Source organism: Oreochromis niloticus, linkage group LG18 (assembly GCF_001858045.2).
Source record: "Oreochromis niloticus isolate F11D_XX linkage group LG18, O_niloticus_UMD_NMBU, whole genome shotgun sequence".
In the NCBI taxonomy this organism is placed as follows: Eukaryota; Metazoa; Chordata; class Actinopteri; order Cichliformes; family Cichlidae; genus Oreochromis; species Oreochromis niloticus.
Window position 1 is genome coordinate 33,431,807 of NC_031982.2, and position 20,462 is coordinate 33,452,268.

Here is a 20,462-nt window from a genome sequence, read left to right on the forward strand (position 1 = left end):
ATGTGAAAGGACAGACCAGAGCTGAGATAAAGAAGTCTTCCCTGATTTATTTCACGTCACGCTGACACTGAGCCAACGCTGGCAGAAACTGACACCCGGACTAATGTCCGCCTGCTCAAAATCCCATACAGACCTCGTCTCATATTAATGACTCCTGAGCAAGGCACTTAACCTCGGTGGCCCAGCAGGTGAATGTCGAGCAGTGAAGGTGGTTTACTGCCAGAGCTGCTCTGAGGTTTAGAGAAAAACACAGAAAATTGTTGTTGCATGTGTTCATGTCTTTGTGGGCACCAAAATCCAGGTCCCTACAAGTGTGAAGGCATTTTTCAGACTCAAAATGTGGTTTTAGTGACAGGGTTACAGCTGGGTTAGGGTCAGGGTCATGGTCAGGGTTAGGGTCAGGGTCAGGGGAAAGCATTATGTCAATCAGATGTCCCCACAAGATATGAATTACCAGCGTGTGTGTGTGTGTGTGGTTTACACTGTTGTTTTAACACTTCCATGTTTCACGTGCCACTTCACAGCAGCATCTGTCTCCAGGCGTTTTGTATCAGCTCGTTAAGTGATGATGAATCAGCTCAGCCTCCAGTCCAAGTGTTTCTGGCTTTAGATCAGTCACAGCGCTTTTTTTAACACATGCATGACCCCCAAAGTTTTTAAAGCCCTCAGTCTCCCACTAAACGCACTTATGGCATCAATTTGAAAAGCCTAACTTCTTGAGTTATTGGATTTACAAGAAATTCAGAAAATGTGACCTCTGACCTTGAACTCATGTGATATTTTTAGGACGTGTTTTATGTCCAGTTCATGCGGAAACCAAAAATATCAATACTTTCATCCTGATGGTAACATGTACGAGCCCCATCCTCGTTCTGCTGTTCCTTTATAACAAACAAATACAGAGGACAGGCTCACACTTAAACAGAACAAAAACCTGACGACATGTTCAAACTTCGGCACAGTTTCACTCACAGCTGCACACGCTGCAGAGGAGTTATTGCACAATCTGCTCTTTTAACAGGAGCTTCACGAACAACTTCAGAGGGAAACGTTCACAAGCTTGTGAGATTCATTAGTGTGGTTTGTGCGTTTGTTCCTAAAACCAGATTCCTGGTTCTGCTTTCAATTGTTGGTTTTCGACTTTATTCAGGCTGATGGTTTTGGAGACATCTGCCACGTGTTAAAAATAAAACTTCAGCTAACAGACTGTGTAACACAAACAGGTGGCTTGATAATTAGAAAGACGCTCTGCTCTGTATTCTAGAGACAGTAGGTGAAAAACTAATGGAAGTGCTGTTTTGTGACTCGCTCTCTGAAGGTTTTGTCTTAATTTCTCTCTAAGCTTCTTCAGCTTTGGTCGCCTGTTTGGGGTTTAAACTGAAGCTTGGCCGTCGTCAGATTATTCCTCCCACCATATGTTCCCATCCCACCGCAGAGATTTACAGCCTACCTGGTGCTCACTACATATTCAGCTGATTTTACAGCTTGGAAACTGCAGAGAAAAACAGTAACTCGCCAAGCAAACATATTCAAGCAGAAATAAAGTTTAGAATATAAAATGAAGACTAAATTTTTAAAGCACAATCTCTAAAAACAGATTTTTACATGTAAATATAGAATTTCCAAATCTAGAGACAAAATCTTGATTTCCATTTTTAGTGAAGTTACGTCTGGCATCATGTCTAACTTCGGTATCCAAATATTCCTCCAGTCCCTGAAATCAAACAGCCGAGACTTAAAAATGGTCCAAACTCCTTCAGCTCTAATAAAACGAGCAGTGTCTGTTCATCCAGCTGTTACAATAAAACCTGCACATAAATGAAGAAAGAAAACTAAACAGCAGCCAAGTTTGTAGAGTTACTGAAGTCGAGTTAGTTGACTTATAATAATGTGTGACTGGGTTTATCTGAACACACCAGCACAGGGAAGATGGTGCTGGTGAAGTTCCTGTTGGGCAGAGACAAACAGCGAGGAAGACGATGCCGTAAACGTATCAAACTTCAGTCTGAGGTTGGTCACTAACATGTTGTCCTGATCCTGAGCTTAACGTCCACGCAGAAATCTTAGTCAGCCCAAAGTGATTCTCCTCAAGTGTTTAGTGTCTGTGTGCTGCAGTCATTAAAAAAGCTCCATCTCACCTTTAAAACACAAGAAGCTCATCCAGCAAAGGAAACACCTGGAAACACGGTTGACGCACCAGCGCTGCTCGCACAAGTGGACAGTCACTTTGGGCAGGTTGATACCAGGAAAAAAGCTCATGCGACAAGCAAACAAAAGATTTCTTCAACAAAAATCTATTTGCAGAGGACTCTGTTATCCCCTAACAGGGATTTAGCTCAAAAAATCGAGCTCCATTCGTAAACAGTGACCGAGGAAGTCTTGAAACAGATATTCAGGCTGAGCAGACGAGTCAGGTGTATTCCAGCATCAGTAAAACACATCCGTCGTTAAGATGTATCCACGCTGGTCCTTAATTACACTCTCAAAGAATATTTGCTGATAAAAAATAAAGTCGTGATTTCAAAAATCACATTTCAAAGGGCTTCCACGTTACATTTTAGGCACTAAAACAACTTTCTTTAAACTCTGCTGCTTCGTAACGATTAGACTTACTCTGAAAAATGATGACTTTGGATTGACACTCTGAATCTTCTGCCAAAAGACAACTTCTGTGAAAAAAATGCATAAAATTGTATTCATTGTGGTGTATGTATAAAATTGAATTGAATACCACAAATACGGCTAAAAGATGTTTCAGAGAAAACGTGAGCAAAGTGATGAAAGGCTTTTATTTGTTCTGTTCCAACCTGATACTCAATAAAAAAAATTCAGTAAAGAACAGTAACTTGGGAACAGCAGCGACATGAATACAGTGCAGTGAATAACTCTGTCACCGCACCGATGTGGAAGCATCATGGTGACCTTTTGTGTGCAAAAAGGTCAAAATCCTGAGAAGAAGAAGAAGAAGCCGTTTCTGCCAGTTTAATGTGGACGTTTTCCAGGCCTCATCCACGGCCACCGTTTCCAACTCGGCTCCACTCCCGCTGCTCCCATTCGACTGTTCTTGCTGTGGTAACAGACAAAATCCTCACAGCACCCCCTCAGAAACATGTGCTGTTTGCTGCTGACTCAAGTCACAGTCTGTGAGATTTTCAGCTTCAGAACGAAGACAAAAAAACACGAACAAGCACAGAAAGTGGGGAAACGAAGACTCTGAGGAAAAACAGGTGGATTTGTGTGATTTGTGTCATCTTACATACGCAAACAGACATTTAACAAAGTGACATTTTGCTGAATTTGATGCCAAGTTAAGCACCTTTTTCTTCATTTTGAATCTGAACTCTGAAACACAAAAACACATTATTTTTCTGCATTTGAAGGACGTCACGGGGGAAATATGTGCACAATCTTTGCTGAAATATCCTGAAGTATTTCTGCTGATAAAAAGTCTCTTCTGCACATTTTTAAACTTTAATTTGTTGGCTCGGTTGGTGGGCCGCCTGCCTGCTGCCTGCCTGCTGTAACAGTGTAAATGGGAGGGGCGGATGGGATGGTTTGTGTGGATTGCGGGGCCTAAATGGAAAGAGAAGGATGGCAAATCAGCAATGCTAATTCGATTAAGTTCCATGATAGTTATCTCTAATTGGCTTACTGCGTTTGTTGTGGATTGGCAGACACTTGGAGTCTGTTGTCTCGCTGTGGCATCGCTGTAATCGATGCCTGGCTGTAAGATAACATTAAAGCAGAAAACGCTCGAATCTGGGAAAATTAGCAATGCAACAAGTTCTGCAATTAAACATTTCACTGCGAGAAATATCAACCTGTGGAAGAATTAAAAGTTTAGGGAGAGCAGATCCCCCCTGGATGATTAGAAACCTGCACCTGAGGGGAACCCGGCTGTTTTGGGGGTTTTAGCTCTGATCCTGATCATAGCGTGCAGACTGTAATTTCCTCCGCCATCTGTAGCTCCAGCTCGTCTACAGGGAGGCGCGACCCCCTCTGCTGCAGATAACGGGGAGGGGGGAGGATAATCCAAACCATCCTGCAGGGCCGGAGAGGGGAGGGTGGGGTCGGGGTATAGAGTTTAACCCTTTGCTAATCGCCACACAACCCTTCGAGTGCAGGAACAAAGTCTCAACGAGCCATTTAATCTCAGCCACCGTCTGACGTGCTGTTTCTGCTCCGCCGGCCTGAATTAGATAAGCGAGAAACAAAATGGATCGACCGTCTTTCTGTGACCTAAACCGAGAGCTGCTGGTTGCATTTGCGAGAGTCTAAATGGAACCAGTCCACAGATGTGATGTCTCCACCCCTCCGCCCACTACCCCTCATTACAAACACCACTCAGGATGTCAGTGTCGACACATCAGGGACAGTAATCAGTGCTTTCACATTAATACATGTGAAAGGTGATTTTTGTAGTTTGTAGATCATGACTTCTGATTTTAGAGCAGAGACAGAGATCCCAGCGTCTAAAGCAGAAGGGTTTTTGGGTTTTTACCGTATATACTCAGTAATTTAATAAAGTCCAAACAATTACACTCAGCTGTAAGTATAATGACAATCTCATTAGTGCACTGATTTGTGAAATTATTGCAAAAGAGGCATTAAAAGGATGATCGGGTTGTTCCAGCGATTACTTTGAAGACAGCTGGACTTTTGCTCAGGTTCATGAAGACAGTCGTGGCTCACTGGAGCCGCTTCTCCTGATATAAGAGCTAATGGGGGGGTTGCAGGTATTTAACCTCTAGTCTTCACAGAGGTCGTCCTGAGAGTCGTGGACCCAGGCAGAACAGTGCTGTCGTCCCTTATGTGGCAGGATTGTTGGTGAAACTTTCTCCCTGCATAACTTCCTGGTGCACTTGAGACCCAGCATCACCTTCAGACCTAAACAGGCTCATCCCAAAGGTCATGTGAGCGCCCTGCAGACTCACGCCACAGCAGCTCATCAGGACTCAGCTGAGGAAACTATGAGAAGTCAGACGTTTGAGGAGCTTGTTTATGTCCACCTGTAATTACCATCTTTGACGAGGCAGGGGCTCCGATGAGTGAACCAAAGTCACACTTTGACCCACGGCAGCCTGAATAACCCACCTGACTGCAGGATCATCTCAGGACCACCTCCAATGTGAAGACCCCACCCGAGGTTAAATACCCGGGACTCCTCGTTAGCTTTTAGAACTAAAGACGCCTCAGAGATGAGAGAAGAAATGATAAAATGACTGTTATATTGTATATTTTAATTTAATGATGACATATTCTGAGTGTTGTGTCTCCTGAAAACGTTGCAAATGCAAACATGTGTTCTTATGTGAAGAGCTCACAGCCCGATTCTCAGTGCAGCTGCACAGATTTGTAACGGGACACCCGCCCTGCAGAGCTGTCCTCCTCCTCGCATTGAGCTTCAGAGGAGGAAAGTAACCCAAGATTCATCTTCCTGCGCAGCGGTGCCTGATTTTACATAATTAATGACTGCCATAACGTTTTAATAAGCTGACCCTGTCCTCTCCTCAAAGACTCTATACAAAGCCCATAAACGGGGTAAGTTCATAAAATCTAATCGTCTTAAAGCCACGACTGACACATTATATATCAGCTTTATGTGGCAGTCGTGTCATTTTTTAAAAATAAGTCATTAGATAAAGTGATTTACGAGGCTTTGGGAAAGGAAGTTCATTGAAAAGAGATGAAACTGTTGAAGTTTTTCTCTCGCCACATTTCTCCCGGTAACAGTTTTTCTTCCATTAATCTGACGTCTGCAGCTGCTTTATAAATTCAGATTGCACTTTGGACGTGAGATTAATCGTAATGAGGCGGCGTCCGCTAAACGTCCATTATTCACAGCACAAGTTAAGAGGCCTTCATGTCAAACTTCATTTTGTCAGTCTGGTCGCCGCGTTTATTTACAACCTGCATGTCATAAAAATGTTTGGAGACAGAGTTGGAGAGATGGTTACATAAAGCGGACAAAGGAGGAGACCTCTGAGGATGTAGTGAAGGAGGACATGCAGAGGGCTGGTGTGGCAGAGGAGGATGCTGGGATGAGGCGGGATGGAGGCAGATGATCAGATGACACCTAAAATCAGCAGCCAGACGAAGAAGACTTCATAAAAAAAGCCAAACACAGAAGTTATTTGGTGGAAACTGAGCAGAGCGCCTCATTTCTCTGACGTTACGTTCTACCCTCTGACCAGTCACAGCACAGAGCTGCCTCGTGATCCACCACATGATATAAATTACAACTCATAAAATGAATATTTAATGAATCTTTAATATTCAGAAGGTTTAATAAACACACAAATATATAATTTTCTGGTGATTATTTGCTGGTTCAGAGTGTAAAATGTTAAACCTGACCTGACTTTATGTGTAAACTTTACGTGTCACAGCAAAGATGACTTATTGATTTTTCCTTGTGGTCCTCATGGAAAACTTAAAGATGTAAAACAGAGATGTTCTTCTATCTGTAACGTCCTCGCAGTGAGATGGTCCTCTGTAAATCTTTGAGGAAAAACCCGACCCCCCCCCCCCAACAGGAACGTCAGAGCGAACCGAGCCCGCCCCGGGACTTTGATTCAGATAATTCTACATCAGGTCGGAATCGCTGGCCCCGGGCCTCGCTCCTCTTTTCCTCTCTTCAGAGCTCGAAAAGGAAATGACTTTTTCCCTCCGTCTGTCACAGTGCTGCTGCGCTAATTGAAAGCTGAAAGCGTGAATCCATTCAAAAGGAGCTACATTTCCATTTTCACAAAACCTGTCCGATCACAGCGGCGGATGAACCTCGCTGCAAAAATTTAATCAGGATGAGTCACAGAGGACGTTCGGTGCGGGAGGCTCGTTTGTAACTTTGTTTCATCTATAATTAAAGGGTGAGATGATGTACAAATTAAACTTCTCTGTAAGATTCAGACTTTAATGACGCTGATTACTTTCAGCTCCTGGTGGATTGCAGGAGAGTGAAGAAAATGAGTGAACCAGCCAGATGATAATTGATTCATTCAAACTGAACGGAAAATCTCTGTGGAGTTAAATATGACACTGAGGATACAGGTGAAATGATGCTGATGATGCTGCTTCCTCAGCTCAGTCATCACATGACTTCATGTGTTCATGCTCCAGCCCTAAAGCGAACATTTACTGGCTAACGTCAGTACGTTTTTTAAATTGCTGCAAATTATTTTATTGCAGGGTGTAATGTCTCAATAGGGTTAACTAAAGTCTGGCTTTCTGCTAACTTTAAATCAGTATGATGTTCTGCAAAAACTGCTGATAGAAATACAGTGGACCCTTTGTGCCCTGCCACCTTTATCAGACTTCAACAACAAATATTTAGCATCATAATACAGTATGCATCAGGTAACTGATCAACAAACAAACAGCCTGTCAGTCTTTGAGCAAAGCGGCCACCTAGTGCCAGCGCACATCAGCTGATACCCCAAACTCTAAATTTCATGTTGGGGAGCTGTTTAAGCTGCTTTAGCCTGCCTACTGTTGCTACTGCAAGCCACTTTGCAGCCCATCCTCATCCCAGCTTCTCTTCTTCGTGCTGTCTGACTTGATAAATATCTGTCGTTCTGTACGTTGATGCTGCTCTCATAACAGAATCATGCTGCTAACATTTAAAGTACTGCAGGTTTTAAACAAGCTGGCTGGTCCACGGGCTCTGCGGGCTGAAGACTGAAAACTCGCCTGTGACCTGCCGATACCAATTTATGATGACTCCAGTTGTCTTTCTCAGAACAACGACTGACAGCATACACACACACACACACACACAAAAACTAAAACAGAAAACAGAAGAAAATATTAACCTTCACAGTTTCCCCTAAAGTGCGGTAAATCACAGGATCTTCTCTCACTGACACGAGTGAAAAAAAACTCTTTGCTACTGAAAAGAGGCACAAATAAGTAAAGAAAGCGAGCTGCTGTACGCCCAGCGTTACCTGATGTATTTTACTTTACTGAACAAAAGCAGGTGCAACAGATTTAAATAGCACAACAAATAACACGTCATTGAACTTTTTTCTTTTTCATCATAATCTTCCACTGCTTTGCTCCGTTGCTCATACCGAGGCTGCTCTGGATAGCTTTGCCTTTGCACTTTACTTTGGTGAACTTTGTGTCTCCCCCCACAGTGAGGAGCTTCTACACTAATGACATTTTAGCACATGAGCATGCCAGGCCAGCTTCTAATTGGTTATATGTGAGACTAACTGAGAACACTGGAAACCAGCGATTTTGCTCCCTCATCTTCAAACTGAGGCAGAACCAACCAGCAGAAAGGGTGAAAACACTCTTCAGGAGCTGGAAACATCTATTCCAGGAAATCCTGACCCATAAGACGAGGACGACACGCCCAGAAACACGTGGTGAAGAAGAAAGTGACATTTAAAAGCTGAATATAGCACAATCACAGGACTCTATGGAGTGAAATAAGTTAATTAGATAATAATATGAAGTAAAAAAAAAGTGCACTTCTTTTTGTTAATGTTTCTTTTACTGAGAGGTTAATATCTAAAGGCCATATTATGTGTTTGCTCTTGTTGTCTCCCTGCTGCTCATTATAAACTGTTTGGGTTTGCACCAAAAAAACACTAATTTCAGCTTCTGTGGCCTTTATAATTAGTGCCTCATTAGAAACATTTTACCAGAAATGTTCTGAATATTTTCATGAATTTATTGGTGAATCTGTGTTTGTTTTTGATTTTTCTGACGGCTGCTTTCCCATCAGCCCCTGCTCCCCCTCGCTCGGTGTACAGAGCTTTACTTTGATCATCATCCGCCTCTCTGCTCGCTCGGGCTGTCGATCTGTTAATGAAGTGGACCTACTGGAGACCCGCAGCTTTAATCCCTCGATACAGCTGGAAGCTTATCGATACTCTGGCACCGTGCTGTTTTCATATCACCCCTCCACCTCCACCTCCACCTGCAGCAGCTCTCTCTGAATCCCCCTCTTGGTGACAATCGATTTAGACGGATCAGAGAGAAGGCTTACCCCGGCAGCGCTATTGATTTCACCCCCCACCCCAAGCAGGTTATGAAGTCAATTCAGTTTTGACCTATGAGAAACAAATCGCCCACAGAGTAATCACGGATCGGAGAAATAGATAAAGGAGGTAATGACATGGTTGGAGCGCTGCATCCAGGTCCAGAAAAGTGCGAGCGCTGCAGCTCGGTGATAAGGAGTCCTGAGAATACACCAGGAAGCTGCTTCGAGGAGGAACCCGACCACAGGTTTAGAAAAGTGAGTCAGGAGAACATTTTATGAATCTGATGTTTCTCACACGAGCAGTAAAATAAACGCTGCGCAGTCACCTGCTGAAAGACTAAATTATATAAATACAACATAATTTGAACTGAGCGACGTCTTTATTTAAGGAAATGCATCATTTATGAACTCGTCATGTTTTAGGTGAGATGTACAGATTTATGACCACAGAGCTTTGATCATGTTTGAGTTTGAGTTGTTTTCACTGTGATTTTGTTGACTATTAACTTTATTTCTTTTCATTTCTGTCTTTATGTTGTGGTTGCTCGAGTGATGCTCCCCTCGGCTCCGTCACCAGCTCCAGCGTGAGTCGCGTCTCTGTGTTTCGTATCTTTTGGTAACTTTCTGTTTTCTTTTGTGTCCTGTGTTATGTTTACTTCTCGTCTCGGGCTTCCAGTGACTCCTTCAGCTCAAAGGCAGAAACCTTTCAAACAGAAGTGACTGTTTGTTTCACCCTCATCTCCTGATGTGATGGTAGCTGGGCGATGTGGACATGAAGGGCTCTGTGGGACCTTCGGGAGTGGGCTGGGTGGGGGAGGAAGGCCAGGTCACAGTTTCAAAGCCGATCCTCTAATAAAACCCCCTCCCTCCTTTGGGCCTGGGGACTGTTTCGTTGTGCAGTGGGGCGGCTCCCTCTTGTCTGGGGGGAAACTCAAAGCCACAGATACCAGCTCAAAAAACTGGAAAGAAAATCAATCTTTGTGTGTAAAACTAGACAAAAAGCAAAAATAGGGATGAGCTGAATGACCTTGACCTTCAGAGGAGGCATTTTTTCATCCCCTCCTGAATGACCCTTTTAAAATGATTCGTTCTGTGTTCGTGAGTGTTTGTTTTTATTTTTGTTCCTCTTTGAAAATGCCGTGCACATCCACACCGCGCTCATCTCCATGTTTATACCACATTATTTTCTAAGTGTTCGGCTCCTGCGTCTTGTCCTGTGTCCAAACAACAGTTCAGAGGTTTTCAGTGCTTTGGGCTGTTTTTGGTCATTAAAGCATCCTTCAGTGGGAGTTTCTCACACTGTGGTGTTACCACTGTTTTGGATAAAGATTTGAAACGACTGCAAACAGCAAACCGACTGCTCCAGGTAGGTTTGCTGCCTCGAACGGATAATTTTCAAAGAGAGAACGCTGACCCTGAAGGAGAAGATTTTCACTTCCCCTCATCGACAGCTGCGAGTAGCGCCTGGAAGTTTATCCTTCGTGCTCTTTGAGCTCAGTTCTTTCACTTGCTCACTCCAAGTCGAGACAAATAGATCTTGGGACCGGCCCATTTTACCCAGAATGATTTCACCTACCTTTGCCTGAAGTCGTTGAAGGTCACTGTGGGTGCCAGGTGGATGCTGTGTGTTGTGGAGGCCCTCATTGGATGATGAACCTGGTCAGTCAGGAGGAGTGCAGAGTAGAGGAGCTGCTCCTCCATATCCAAAGGAAACAGATGAGATGGTTGCCCCAGGCTCCCGAGGAGGACCCAGGATGTGAGGGAGGGGTTTTATCTTCTGGCCGGCTTGAAGAAGAGCCTGAGCTGATGGTGGAGAGACGAAGGTCTGGATGTCTTTGCAAACACAGCAGGGAATGGGCAGCTACATGTGGACATGTGCAGACAGGTACTTCCTCTAAAATGAGTTTAAACAATTACTTTTTAATCCATCCAGCTCTCGTGACATCAGATGTCACTGAGGTAAAGAGGTCACTCCTGGGTCTCTTAGACTTATTTTCACCTTCTGAGCAGAGCCCAGATGTTGTCACTGACGTGAGGACAGAGGTAACAGAAGCAGGAGCCGTGCCAGTGGCTTCATGTCACTTTCCATCACGTCAGTGTCGAAGGGCTGCGCGATGAAGATGAGTCATGGAAGTGTGTGATTAAGGCTCAGACTCGCCCTGATTAAATAAACATACAGGAAACAGTCACTCACCGGCGGACTGTCATCAGGCTGTCTGCTGGTGTATCTCGAGCAGAGAGGCTGATGAGAATCTGTTCACTTTGATCTGCGTCAGGCTAAATGATATCGACAGCTGCTGCGTCAACGCTCATGAGGAGCTCAAGGACGTTGCCGTGTGACCGCCGGCCCCATGTTTGCAGACTCCTGCAGGAAAGCAGACGTCAGGTCAGAGCTCCGCCGCTGCTCCACAAATGTTCATGGAGTTCCTGCGATGAAAGAAACTCGTTCCATCAGTCCACCAACAGTTTGCTGAAAATCCGGGAATTAGACAGAGCAGTGTAACGTCTCTGGCATCAAACATGGAGTACAAACACGTTCTTACTGATACTTAAAGGGAACAAACTCTTTGGGGAACAACAAGGCATCTCCATGGTAACCAAAGCAGATAAATCCTGAGTCGTGTTAAACAGTCAAAGACGGGAAACTTTGAGTTTGAGTTGCCGTTTTGATTTTTCCTGCATTTTATATAATTTGTGTCTCCTCGTGTCCGCCTGCCTATGACCTGAAAATCAGTCTCAGTACGTGTCAAGTCCTAAAACCCACGTGGAGGACAGCGGACTGAGGAGGCCCGCCACAGCAGCTGCACAGATGTGCTGTTTGCAGATGTGTTGGCACACCGCTGCGTGGACTCGTCCTGGGTATTCAGAAGTTATCTGAATAGTTTCTGCCCTTCACTGTTTGTTTGCTTAAAAGAAAAGAGGTTGCATCTTGTCACGCTCCAGGTTGTACATTTAATTGAGCTGTTATAAACACGTCCTAATCTCTGTGACATCTGAGATCATAAAAAGCAGCCATAACAAAACAGTTTGTTTCTCTCCTCGTGGATTTCTGCTGGCGAAACAAAGCTGTGAAGGAGAGGATGCAAGGAAAGGAACTAAGGGTGGACAGACTGAAACATGACAAAGAGAAGATGGGGCCTGTCCTCATTCAGGCTGATGGAGACGTCTGTGGTGAGTCTGGTCTGCATCAGTGCATCGTGTAGTCACACTTGTAGGAGCTGCGTGTGTTTACGACGTGCACATTTAACACAGAAGAATAAATCCCTGTTAGTTTCATCTGTGCCCGTCAGCTGTTTGCCCTCGTCCTCATGATGTCATCACGCTGCCTTTGCCTCGTTTTTGGTTTCCTGTTTTGTTCTCGCTCACTCTTCATCCGCCTCCGAGGATGTTTTTTCTCTGTGTCGACTGTTAACGACTCGTTTTGTTGTTTATAATCCCGACTCGCTGGCTTCTGTAGCGTCTCCGTCCGTATATTTAAACGCAGACGTTGCATTTTTGTCAGAACTTGTTTTTTTACTTGTGTTGTCCATATTTTTTATGTTTTTAATCTCTTTTATTGCACAGTTATCTTCTTTAGGCCCACGTTGGTCAGCGCCTGCTGTTTGTAAGTAAGTGTATAAATAAACTGACATGACTTAAACTAGTTGCTGTAAATGATCTGAGTTTATTATAAATACAGCTGCAGTGATGATAACAACACTGATAAACACTCGCTGTCTTGTTGTACAGCAGAAAACAAAAACATGACTGATGATAAAAAATGAGTGAAATGTGTTTTTGTGAGCTCTGAAATCAAAACCAGAGCATGAGGCCAGTTCTGAAAGGTCAAACGTCCCAAGTTAAGTTCTTGCTGATGAATTTTACATCCTAGGATAGCAAACAATAAATTAAAAAGAAATGTTGGTTTAACAGTTTAATTTCATTGAATTAATATTTAACACAGATAATTACTGTGGTTACTTGTATTAATGCTGAGTTTCCTGTCAGTGATCAGCAGACTGTTGCACATCCTTCAGTGATTTTGTCTCTCAGATGTTTCTAACTTCTCCTCCTGTTTGTTAGTTTGTTGCCAGCTCACCCTGCTCGCCTCTCCTCAGTCTCTGAAACACAAAAGAAAATGTCTCATTTTTGCATTATTGGCAGCTTTGCTTCAAAACCTGCAATAAACCTCGTCCAGTGTTTGAGTTGGTATCTGTTCCAAGCTTGTCAAAATGTTATGAATATCATGTTTATTGAGTTTAACAGAGTTCCAGGTGAATGAAACGCTGGTGGAAATTCAGACTGCCATCCCCACATTTGCTGAGTCAGAGCAAATAAAACAAAGAGCACAAAGAAAAAAAAAAATATTAAAAAGTAATAAAGTGGATGAAAGATTACGGTTGGTTTCTGGTTCCTTCTGACTCCTGATACCAGCATCGTCCTGCTGCTGTCTAAATTTAATGAAAAAACAGAAATAAACTGCATTTGTCTTTTTTAAGCAATACATCTCTCTCTCTCTCTCTCTCTCTCTCTCTCTCTCTCTCTCACACACACACACACACACACACACACACTAACAATTAAACTTTGCTGCTTCTTTCATGGTTTAAAGGGATTTTAAACAACGTGAATGAAAAATAATATTATGAAACTGAACAGACAGTTTGTGGGGTTCAGTTTCATCTCTGGTCAACACTGTGGAAATGGAATGTACCACTGTGAGAGTGATGGGGGGCAATAATCTGATCTCCTGATAAAGTTTCAACAACATGAATGTCAACATCAAATATACGATCAACCAGTTATAACCAGGACATCAGCGATGAGAGCGTGCTGTCACCACAGTGTTTGTTTTCATCAGTATTTTATCATCAAGGCAACATTTATTTAGCCTTTAATCCCTTTGTAGTAACACCTATCTGCCTTGGCTGCCTCCTTCCTGCTGCTCTAAACACACAAGGATGTTTTTAAGGAACATTTGCAGCTTGTGGTGTGAAACATCAAAGCTGAAACAAGCCTTAGCTGCTGTGGACTTCCACCTGCTGATGGAGGCTCCAGAACGCTTCAGTTCCTCTAAAATCTGAATCTCTCAGCTAAAAACAAACAAAAACATCAGAAATGTGTGTAACAGCTTATATTTGTCCATCTCTCAGTGCTCGACTAAAGCAGCATCTCTGCAGTAACAACCAGTGTGATGTGATTCCCGTGCTGATGGATTTCATGGTGTCACTGTGGGAAGTTCCACCAGGATAAGACAGAAAACATTAAATATATCCATCAATCAGGAAAACAAACATTTCTGGTGTTTGTAAATGACTGTAAAGCATTAAAAATGAGAGAAACTGAAACGTGTGTGACTTTGATTGTTACTGTGCTTGCAGAATAACAGCAAACCTATCACATCCATGAAGGTTTCCTAATTAGCTGCCCTCACTAAACAATTAAAATCAGCAGCAGTTTTAACACTTTGAAATAAAACCTCCTCAAACCACTAAAAAAAGCTCGGAGGCAGCACACGGGCCTGAATCTGACACTTAATGGCACGACATTTCACCGCACACGTCTGAATCACCGAGTCGAATAATTGTTTGAGTGTCACACTCGTTTACATATTGAGTGCATTTCCTGGGAACATGCCAGGAAAAAATATCAAAAACAACACGCGTGGGCGGACAATTTCAGCTAAAAGCCATTGTGCTGTCTCTCACACGAATAATAAGTGCCGCTCCTTTTAAAGCCTGAACAAATACCGGCGGTGTAAGCTCACGCAGCTGGCACAGGAAGCTGAATATGTGAATAATAATGAGTGAGCGACGCTGCGGCAGCTCTGAAGAGGAGCTCACCTGAACATCAGTGCAGTCTGTGGAATAAATAAGAGCCGAGGCCGGGTGAAACCGAAACAGCAGCGCCTTCAAATTAACTGTTTTCTGAGCTGATTTTGGTCAGTACTGCTCAGCCAGTCGTGAAAACATCTTATTGAACACACGCCGTTTCTGCCAGTGTGTGTCGGTTTGTTTGTTGAGGAGTGCAGGGAGCTGACAAGAGGCTCGTGTTCACTTAAGTCTGTTCCACTGAACAACTGAGCACCTTTTCACTCTAATGTAAAGTATTAGTATTAGAGAGAAAAGCCCAACAATCAGACAATCTTATGAGCAGCACTCGGTGACAGCAGGGAGAAAGAACTCCATTTTAACAGGAAGAGACCTCCAACAGAGCCAGGCTCAGGGAGGGGCGGGGCCATCTGCAAGCATGTGGGGGAGTGAGGGGGAGAGAAAGGGAAAAAAGAGAGCATAGAGATGAGGACTAACACAAACTGTGGGACAGAAAACACCAAATTTATTGACTCCGTGCATCATGGGAAATCCTCCAGCAGTCTGATCCTATAGCAGGACAGCTAAGGGACGGTTCAGGGTCACCTGATCCAGCACTAGTTTGAACCCTAATCTTAAAAGTAGAGAGGGTGTTTTTGTCTCCTGAACCCAAACTGGGAGCTGGTTCCACAGCAGAGGGCTGAAGGCTCTGCCTCCCACTCTACCTCCAGAACCACAAGAGTTCTGCAGAGAACCTTTGTAGAGCCTACGATGTAACTTACATAAGTGACCACTGTTGTTGCCCACATTTATGCGTGGGTGGTGCATTATGTTTTAATTACAGTGTGGTTGTGTCCTGACGTCTCACACGCAGTGACAGCCTTTTTTTCTCGTTTTATTTCCTCATGTCCATTCTGATAGTTTCAGTAATCTGCTGACATTTGCGTCATGATTATTTATGCTTTATACTCAGGCAATGATTGTTATTCTCTTACTAAATTCAAAAAATGCGTCAAAAAAGTTGCCGAAATGCAGATGAAGAATCGATGATGCTGAACAGGCCACAGGTTACATTTCTCTGGACGTCAGGTTGTGATGTACATTTCCCAATGAGGCATAAAGTGAAGTGCTACACTGGGATAATACTGTATGCTATCCCAAAGCCCAGACTCCAAACTGTATTCTGCTGTTGGAATAAAAATGATTTCAAATGTGAGTCAGTGTGAAAGTGGACATTAGAGGAACTACCACAGTGTTTGCTGCTCGCTGGGAGTCCACACATCAGAGGGTTGGATCCAGTTACCCACAACCGCCACACGGCTTCATCTGTGTTGGCTAGCTCGCCCTCATCGATCGGCTAAACCCTAAATATTCCCAAAGAGTTTATTAGTTACACTTTGTTTTCTACTCAAAGTCTCTGTCACGCTCTCAGAGATCAGTTGACAGCAGGATCATAGACCACGTTCTGGAGGTGTTTTTATACAAGGCACTCAAACACGTGACCTAAATGTAGCATCTGTATGGTTTTAATAGAAAGGAAAACGTGGCCATTTTTTCTATCGACCGTGCTGAAAAATCTGTATACTTTCATAACACCCTGTAGCCATACAGCTTCTTGCTGTGAAACTGTCACTACAGACAGAATGTGGACAAATCACCAAAAGCTGCAAATGGAGTGGAGCTTTTGAACAAAACTAATTCCCAGGATGTAAAAAACAGCCAAAGGCATCGTGAAGGAGGGCGGTGCAGAAACACAGGAACTAAGATGTGCTACTTATGTTAAGAGCTGAGCCCCACTGAGAGGAGATAGCTGAAATAAATAACAGAAGGTGGATTTCTTCTGAGTCTACTTAAGGAAATCTCCGTCGTGTAAGCCATTTATTTTCACTGCACCCCAGCAAAGAGTACACTCCAATCAGACAAAGGAAATGTCCCACAGAACCATTTCTTCTTCTGTTGTCAGAATTGAAACTGTTGCATTGTTTCTCTCTGAAACTCAAGAATAACTGCTGCCTTACAATCATTACGCATCAATGATGTTATCAGAACAAAAATGAAGAAATACTTCAGGCTATGCGCTGTTTTTGGACTTAAGCAATCAACCTGAAGCATATAAGGTGCATTATCATAATTATATCCATGTGACCTTTAACCAGTGGGGTCTCGGTGTCACTCGGGTGAATTTGGTGGACTCAAAGGAGCTTGTTAAACTAACTCAGCCTGTTAGAAATACAACCGTGCTTCCAGTTTCCAGCAGAAAATTACTTACTAAGTATGCAGGACACACAAGAGGCAGACAGAATAAAATCTGAATCCTTTATCCAGTCAGAGGTCACGTGCAGGTAATCAGGCGGCGTGGCAAACAGGCAGGTGGCGAGCACGCAAAAGAGCAGGAACATGAAACAACTCAAAGGTCGAAGAGAGGACGGCCGAGCAAAAGACCAGTACAGTCTGAGGCACGTGAACAACAGGCTACTGTGTGAATGTACTGAGGTGGCTGGTTAATTCAGCACAGGTGATACTAATGAAGGCAGGTCAGACCATCCCGACTGCACACCTGAGACTCCTCGAGTCTTCACCCGAGGAGGCAACACATCTTCAACTTAATGACGCATCTTCGCTTTAAAAACAGCCTCGTTTAGAAAGTGATGCCAATTAAATTTAAAGTTTAACCAAGTGCATCATAAATTCTTCTGTTCATGACATGTTTTATATTTAAAGCCACTTTTGATCAAAATCACATGGACCAGTGTGATAGGATATTATCCATTTTTAATCATATGCAACAAAAGAACTTGTTTGTATATTCCAGCTGTGCACCACGCTGTCAGATGCAAAGCATACACCTGTGCATCCTCGATTACAGCACCTCCCACAGCCTCCTCTCTCCTCACGATGTATTTCAGGAACTGAGACGCACTCGAGAGCGTGTACTGAGAACACCGGCAGGAGGACGGAGCATGGAAGAGACGAGGAAGCACAAAAAAGATGAAAACACCCCTGAACAAAGATGGAAAGTAAAACCCACAACAGAGTGAAAGCACAGAGGATCACAGAAAACAAGCAAACAAGATATGAGCTAAAAAATAAATGAAAATCACAAAATATGGCAGACGTGATCATTTTAGACCTCTTAACCTGATTGTAATTTAAAATATTACACAACAAATTAATTTTTTAGTGTTAGAAAATCTGTTGTGGCCTGTGTTGCCTCCTGCAGTGGTGTACTGTAAAAACAAGCTCAGGCAGGATTGTTCAAGTTTGTGTTTCAGGCTGTGAAACGTTGGTCTGTATTCCAGAAAGTCAGCGAGCGATGCGAGGCAAAGGCTCCATATCCTGAAGTGTTCGTGTTTAACATCAATAAACGGATCCTTGTCCCCCGACAGTACAACCAATCATCAATGACTGTTAAAAATAAATCAGCTTCAAAGGATGCGTCCTGATATTTTTGTTTTTATCAATGTTGGAAGACAAAATCATTGGTGAAACGGGCTCTGCTGACAGACGATCCAAGAGGTCAGTGCTCCAGGTCTGGTGATCATCCAAATCTGATCCCTTCTAGATACAAATTAACAAAAACCTGAGGCTTCAATATGACAAAACAAAGCAAAGAACAAAACAGGGGGTGATGTCACGTGGCTGTGTCCATCTTTTATGTACAGTCTGTGGTTTAAACCCAGCTCAAAGCTTTGTGCAGGCTTCCTGCACAGTCACGACCTCAAAATGAATCTGATGTGCTTGCACGTATTAATGTTCCTTTGTCCAAAGTCTGTTTCACCCCCTGTGGTCTGTTCCTGTGCACTCTAACTCTGGCTGAGCGACTCTTTCTAAAGTTGTGTGGGCGAGCTGTTCAGAGCGTCCCCTCGGGCAAAGACTGAATTTGCATTTCTGGCATGAGAACCGGTGTTTTTGGCTTTTAGAGCTGAGTTAGAGATTGAATTTGAGAAACAGAACTCGAAGCAGATGAATAAGAAACCACCGAGTCAATGGCTTCGATTGAAGCGGGCATTGTCCATAAATATATTATGGTCATCGGATCTGCTGAGGGTCATAAAAATCCCGTTTCTCCTGTCTTTGATCAGCCCAGAAGTAATGAGCGCGATCGTTTGATGTCCTGCGAGGGTGTAAATTATTCACATGAGGCGGTGATGAGTCTAACGAGACCTGTGAAACACAAAGGAGCGTACAGTGCGCTCAGCTCTCACATTAAACTCCCAAACAGAGGCGAGCTTTTCCTGCACACAGGGAAACGGTGAAAAAGAGGCGTGGAGCGTAACATGGTTTCATCACATCCTGTCATACAAATTTCATCACATCCATCATATTAAAGGAAGCCTTAAAAGAAAGTTGATGAAACTCTCCGACACACTGTAAAAGCTTTCCCTGCGAGAGCACGCTGTCAGTGCAATCGGCTGGATTTGAACCGTAACTGGGTCATTCTGCCTCAAAAATGAAATAACTTCAAGTCTGTGGTAGAAATTTAAAGTTAATAACTTGCAAAGTTTTTGTCTTATTCCATTAAAATTCCCTCTTTCTGATGCCGTCCCTCTGCAGACTGTCAGGGAACAGAAGAAAGAAATTAATTACACACTGAGAGCGTGTCAGATTTTTGATTGAAGACTTTAAAAACTGCCGACAGCTTTAAATTTAAATCATTATGGTTTATTTTCGATGACTGCATCTCCCATTAACGCGCTCTTACACCTCTCCGTGCAGCGGCAGTGAAATGGTCTCTGGGTGTCACCTGGTCCTAATTGCTGATTGTCTGCGCCTGACAAGGTGTTCGCGCGCTCTCCTGGCTATCATCATTACCCAAGACTGTTTATTCATTTGAAAATAAAAACATGTCTCAGTCTTGATTTTATGTTGAGCTCAGTCCTGACTGTAGTGGCTCTGTGGGTCAGGTCATTTTTTCCACTCCCCCATCTTTGATTTCCCCCCACACCTGCCACCCATCCATCCACGGTTATGCTGTTCTGGGTTGAGGGACCAGCATCAGAGCTCAGATTCCCAGACCTCCCTCTCCACAGCCGTCCCCTCCAACATCCAGTGTGATAAAACAAACCCAGCAGTCAAGGAGTCCCGCCCTGGAGCCCGGCCTGGGGGAGAGGCTCACTGGGCACTGGCCGAGCCATCACTTTAAATTCTCACGTTCACCTACAACAGTTTTACTCTTTTATGTTTTATTGTTTGTAATTACTGGCGAGGGACGACAGGTGAAAAATAGCCAAATGGCCAACAGGTGGCACATTTACAGTAAGGCTCATTAATCTGCATTGTTAAAAGAACGGGGCACACAGGCCTTCTCAGTGACTCTGCACATGGCTCTTTCACTTTGATAAAATCACTTTAAGAAATCATGCTAATAATGTTAAAAATCATCTACATGATGTGCCAGGTGGTTTGGGTTAAAATAAGGCGGTAAATACATTTTCCATGACTAAATTCTCAATTAAACTTCTTTTAATCACAGTATTGTGTTTGTTTGTGTGGTTTGAATATGTACACTCAACAGTACTGGCCTTACTGATTACTAACGGCATGAAATCATTTTTATTTTAAAGGTTATGGCAAAACAATATTGTGCATATATGTGATTACTGGCGACCTAAACACGCTGGTGTTTATGTTTCCCTCAGATCACTGGGGGATAATGTGAGGATAGAGCTTTAATTCAAGGATGG

At 43.4% G+C, this 20,462-nt stretch overlaps 2 long non-coding RNA genes across 3 annotated transcripts; both read right to left on the reverse strand.

The window, feature by feature from the left end:
• Nucleotides 1–2,775: 2,775 nt before the first annotated feature.
• Nucleotides 2,776–4,250, reverse strand: LOC106098789 (uncharacterized). Of its 2 annotated transcripts, none has more exons than XR_001225102.3 (4): nt 3,883–4,250; nt 3,653–3,724; nt 3,317–3,573; nt 2,776–3,213 (listed from the first exon to the last, which is right to left on the reverse strand). It is a non-coding gene; the product is annotated as an uncharacterized LOC106098789 (long non-coding RNA). The 2 variants fall into 2 exon arrangements; XR_003215022.1 differs by having other exon boundaries at nt 3,822–4,250.
• An 8,364-nt stretch (nt 4,251–12,614) lies between these two features.
• LOC102078933 (uncharacterized) lies at nt 12,615–17,309 on the reverse strand. Its single transcript, XR_266859.4, has 3 exons — nt 17,048–17,309; nt 12,950–13,089; nt 12,615–12,856 (listed from the first exon to the last, which is right to left on the reverse strand). It is a non-coding gene; the product is annotated as an uncharacterized LOC102078933 (long non-coding RNA).
• Nucleotides 17,310–20,462: the final 3,153 nt, after the last annotated feature.